Source organism: Tamandua tetradactyla, chromosome 18 (assembly GCF_023851605.1).
Source record: "Tamandua tetradactyla isolate mTamTet1 chromosome 18, mTamTet1.pri, whole genome shotgun sequence".
Lineage (NCBI taxonomy): Eukaryota > Metazoa > Chordata > Mammalia > Pilosa > Myrmecophagidae > Tamandua > Tamandua tetradactyla.
Window position 1 is genome coordinate 31,090,747 of NC_135344.1, and position 5,908 is coordinate 31,096,654.

The 5,908-nt window shown below is 37.8% G+C and overlaps 1 non-coding gene across 1 annotated transcript; it reads right to left on the minus strand.

Annotated features, from left to right (window-relative positions):
• Positions 1–2,506: 2,506 nt before the first annotated feature.
• On the minus strand, positions 2,507–2,613 carry LOC143662894 (U6 spliceosomal RNA). The gene has a single exon (XR_013165661.1). It is a non-coding gene; the product is annotated as a U6 spliceosomal RNA (small nuclear RNA).
• Positions 2,614–5,908: the final 3,295 nt, after the last annotated feature.

Sequence of the window (5,908 nt, forward strand, 5' to 3'; positions counted from 1 at the left end):
GTGGAAGGCAGTTTGGCAGTTCCTAAGGAAGCTAAGTATAGAATTGCCATATGACCCAGCAGTACCATTGTTAGGTATCTGCTCAGAGGACATGAGGGCAAAGACACAAACAGACATTTGCACACCAGTGTTTATAGCAGCATTATTTACAATCGTCAAGAGATAGAAACAGCCCAAATGTCCATCAACAGACAAGTGGCTAAACAAGCTGTGGTATATACATACGACGGAATATTATGCTGATGTAAGACAGAATGAAGTTATGAAGCATGTAACAACATGGATGGACCTTAAGGATCCATGCTAAGGTCCATGCTAATATCCTTAAGGATATTATGCTAAGTGAGATCAGCCAGAAACAAAAGGACAAATACTGTATGGTCTCACTGATATGAACTAACATTAATGAATGAACTTGGATAATTTCAGTTAAGAACAGAGGTCATCAGGAGATAGAAATAGGGTAGATATTAGGTAATTGAAACTGAAGGGATACAGATTGTGCAAGGGGACTGCTTGGAAAAAATTCAGAAATGGATAGCACAATACTACCTAACTGTAATACAATAATGTTAGAACACTTCATGAAGCTGAATGTGAGAATGATAGAGAGAGGAGACCTGGGACACAAATGAAATCAGAAGGAAAGATACACAATAAAGGCTGAGATGGTATAATCTAAGAATGCCTAGAGTGTATAATGATAGTGACTAAATGTACAAATTTAAAAATGTTTTGCATGAGGAAGAAAAAAGGAATGTCAATAATGCAGGGTGTTGAAAATAGGTGATAATTAATATTTTAGAACTTCAACTTACGTGTGAGACTAAAGCAAAAAATGCATATTTAGTACAAAATTTATATTTCCACTAGTGCGTTTCCTAATATAACTTATATGGACAACTTAACTGAACACCATAAGTACATGTAACCTTGAGTAGGGCATGAAATTTTGTAGGTTTGTCCAGAGTGATGCCTCAATAAATCCCAGAAGGATTTGAACAGGGAATAAAAAAGTATTTGCAAAGTCCCCTTGAGGGAATGGTGAGAAAGAGGGATAATTCAACTTCCCCAAGTGGAGAATTCTTGATATTCTCACAAGCAGTGTGGACAACCAAAGCAATAGACTGAGCCCCCAGTCTTGGGATTTGTTTATATGAAACTTAACCCCACAAAGGATAGGCTAAGCCTACTTAAAATTAGGCCTAAGAGTCACTCCCAAGAGAACCTCTTCTGTTGCTCAGAAGTGGCCTCTCTCTCTCTCAGCCAACATGACAAGCAAACTCACTGCCCTCCCCCTCTCTACATGGGACATGACTCCCAGGGGTGTGGACCTTCCTGGCAATGTGGGACAGAAATCCTAGAATGAGCTGAGACCCAGCACCAACGGACTGAGAAAACCTTCTCGACTAAACAGGGGAAGAGTGAAAAGAGACAAAATAAAGTGTCAATGGCTGAGAGATTCCAAACAGAGTCAAGAAGTTATCCTGGTGGATATTCTTCTGCATTAAATAAATATCACCTTTTTAGTTAAGGCGTAACAGAGAAGCTGGAGGGAACTGCCTGAAAATGTAGAGTTGTGTTCCAGTAGCCATGTTTCTTGAAGGTGGTTGTATAATGATATAGCTTTCACAATGTGACTGTGATTGCGAAAACCCTGTGTCTGATGCTTTTTTTATCTACCTTATGGACAGATGAGTAAAACATATGGATTAAAAATAAATAAATAGTAGGGAGAACAATGTTAAAATAAATTTAGTAGATTGAAATGCTAGTGATCAACGAAAGGGAGGGGTAGGGGATATGGTATGCATGAATTTTTTCTGTTTTCTTTTTATTGTTTTTTTCTGAATTGATGCAAATGTTCTAAGAAATTATCATGATGAATATGCAACTATGTGATAAAAAAGAATGTTCATATTTTATGTTGATTGGTTTTATTAATAAAAATTTAAATATATATATTTAAAAATAAAAAATAGAATGGTCTACATACATATAAAAAATGAATGTGTACATTGAAGAACTAGAAAAAGTTATTTTCTGAAGTTGATCTAATTGTGGAAGAAAAATACTTGCATGTTTTTTAAATAAATCATGCATGTAGTGGAAGAAAATAATTGTCCCATAGTTACATCATGCTCCTCTTTTCTTTGATGTCCCTTAGGTTCTTTTATGATTTGGGAAATATCAGTAACAGCAGTGTTAAAAGACAGTAAATTATGACTTTTAGAAATATAAAATTAGGGCAGGCATGGTGGCTCAGCAGGTAGAGTTTTCGCCTGCCATGTGGGTTCGCTTCCCGGTGCCTGCCCAGGTAAAAAAAAAAAATTTTTTTAAAGTTAAAAAAAAAATAAAAGAATACCCAGCAGAGGAAGCCAAGAAGAAGCTGCAAATAGGTAGGCAGGTAGGCAAAAGAATCAAGGAGTAGATGATTAACTATGTCAAATGGTAAGAGATTAAGATGAGGACTGAGACCCACCCATTGCTTTTTGTTGTCATTGTTATTAATATGGAACGCTTCACGAATTTATATGTCATCCTGGTGCAGGGGTCATGCTAATCTTCTCTGTATCACTGCAATTCTAGTATATGTGCTGCCGAAGCAAGCACCACCCACTCCTTTTAACAATGTGAAAATCACTGCTTACTTTGTTGAAAGATTTGGTAGAAAGACAGGGATTAAACTCTCATTGAAGTAAGTTCAAGAGAAAGCATAAGGAAATGGAGTTTTTTTGTACAGACAATTCTTTCTAGAAGCTTTTCCACACAGAGAAGCAGAGAATTCGGGTAGTCCTTAAAGGGTCCAGTTTAGATAATATGAAGTATGTTTGTGTGATAACAAAAATGATCCAATAGAGGGAAAATGTTAATGATGCTAGAGCAAGAGAAACTGAGGGCACAATTTCTTCAAGTAAGGGTAGGGAATCCAGTGCATAAGTAAAAGATTTGGCCTAAAATTGCACAGAGTGAATCTATTGCAAAGGAAAGGATGACCAAGTAAATGGGCAAAATGTGAGTAGATCAGTATATTCGTGTATATTTGGTGGTGAGAGGGTGAGGAAGTTCTCTTCTGGTTGCTTCTATTTTCTAAATGAAATAAGAAGTAAGGTCATTGACTGAAAGTAAGTTATGAGGAGATGTTATAGGTTTAAGGAATGGTGAAAAGGTAAGAAATTTCTATTTGGAAGATGGAAGAATAAACTAACTAGGAAAATATAAGGCATGTCAGGGTAGTACCAAGTACCCACTTGAGGATGGTGGTCTTAGTTGAAACCATTCAATGTGTATGTTAGTTGAGATGAGATACAGCCATGAATTCCATAAAAACACAAAATAACAATGTACTAAGCAAGTGTATTAGTTTTCTGTTGCTGTCGTAACAAATTTAGTGGCTTAAAACAGCACCATTTATTGTGTTACAGTTCTGGAAGTCAGGAGTCCAGAAGTGGGTCATATGGGACTAAAAGCAAGGTGACAATAGGCCTTAACTCCTTTCTGAGATTGTAGGGGAGAACTTGTCCTTTTCAGCTTCAGGGAGCCATCAGCATTCCTTACCTCATGGCCCTATTTCTCTATCTTCAAAACAAGGAACACTGCATCTCTTTGATCTTTTTGCCATTTCACATTTTTTTTTTTGACCGCCTACAGCTGGAAAAGGTTCTCCACTTTTAAGGAGTCATGTGACTTAATCAGGATCCCCTGACTAATCCAGGATAATCTCACTATCTCAAGATCCTTAACTCGATCACAACTGCTGAGTCCTTTCGCCTTGTAGGGAACATATTCACAAGTCCAGGTATTAGGCATGTTCATCTTTGGGGGTCCATTATTCTTCCCACCACATTAGAAAAATTCATTTCTCTCTTACAGGAAGGAGTCCTGAGATAGAGGAGATAGGCCTAGGTAGATCACAGTGTGAGCATTAGGATCCAAACTCCACATCCTTAACATGCTACCATGTGGCCAAAGGCAGCTGTTAAGGCTCCAGCCTTCACATCCATGTTGCAGCCAACTGCAAGATCGCGCATACATACACACACCCTTTAAGAACATTTCCCTATGCTTCCCAGTGCCTGCCCATGCAAAAAAAAATACAAAAAAAAAAAACAGAACATTTCCCTAAAATTGCATTTAACACTTCTTCTTACATCTAAATGGACAGAATTTTTTTTTCCATATAGCCCAGAATCCAGCCAAAAATTCAGGAGTGATGCTTCTAAGGAAAAATGGAAGAAAATGTTACTGGAGTAATTAACAGTTTCCATCACAGCATGATTGTATGGTTACCCCTTGTTTGATCACAGGCTTGCTGTTGGATAGAATCAGAGTTAAGGTTTTTCCAAGCAATTATGTCACAGACAGAGAGAGATCAAAGGAGCTGATAGTGTATATAAGAGAATGATTATAATAACAAACCATGGAATTCAAGCCAGGAAATATACAAATGAGGTCATGAAAAGGGTAGCAGATGATGAGAAGTGATCGGGTCACCAATTTGAGGTCTTGGTGAAGTAAAAAAGTTGTTGGTACTAGAAAGAGTGAACTGGAAAGGTAATAGGCAATCATAGGAGAATTGATTATTTGAATATGGAAAACAGTAATCAGTAATAATATTACAAAGATTTAGGGCATGAGCATAAGAATGGATGGCTGGGGTGGTGGAAAAAAAATCTTTGAGGGAACCAAGAAGCCTGTAGGAGAATGAGCTGTCTGGTCATGAATAGAATTATCATTAGTGGGAGTTAAAAGAGGCAGGCAGTGAGGGGTCTGTAGATGACTGCAGCATAATTATAGAGTCAAATGGCATCTGGAGGGCTATGGAGAAAGACAGGATGATTGGGAACCTGCAATAAGGAGCAAGGATGACAAGGAAGATATGTCTCCCCTTTCAGTCCCAACAGAATGAGGAGTAGAGGAAGCTGTAAATAAAGAGGAGTCCTTGGGGAGAAGCCTGACTTCAAAGGGAGAAGATCAAGGGAACAAAATGAGAAGAAGCTGAAGATATAAGGGATGCTATTTAAGTCTGGGACAGCCATATTATTTACTTTCTAAACTGGATCAATTTTGAAAGCAAAGGGAGATGCTATTAATAATCATGTAAGGCAACAGGCTTAAACTGGAGCTGCCCCAGGAAAACTAGGATGTATAGTCATCTTACGTATGGCAGATCTTGTGTAACACTTCTGAAGGGCACTGGTCACCATCTTGCATTGGTCCTGCCACTGACCTTAGACTTGGAGTTACTTCCACCACTGCTTCTGCTGCTAGAATGCATTTTCCACTAAGTCAATTGTGCTTCATTAGCAACAATCCAAAGTCTGCAGTGGGGTATCTGAATGGTGGAGCCTGGGTCCATGTACACTCTATCTGCAAAGGAGAATGGGGTATCTGGCCTTTCCAACTTGCTACTCTGACACTGTTTTTAGAAGAGGAGGACATTGCTTTGCAGCAAGGTTCATAAGGTAGGGGGTTCCTCAAACGTGAGAGAGAGTTCCAGACTCCAGGCAACCAAAACAGACAAAGCAAATGACAAAAATGTCCTCTAGTCATCATTTCCTACTCCATGGTTGGGGCCTTGGAAAGCAGCCAGCATCCTCTGTGTCTTTTTATTTAATCTTGTAAGATATTATTAGGAGTTCAATTTAGGAGCATTTGATTGATGACATAGATTTAATTAAAGTACATTTACTACTAATATCACAAGAATTTCACATTGGAAGAGCAATAAATTCGCTTTCTAAAATGCCAATTTTAAACAAATAAAATCAATTCAAAATTGATTAACCAATAACCACTGACATTTTATAATAAAATGTAAATGATTTAAATTATTCTTTATCAGTATTATATAAGACTTGAAGTTTTCATGGGTTTTCCCATAAAACATTTTATGACTTCATGCCTC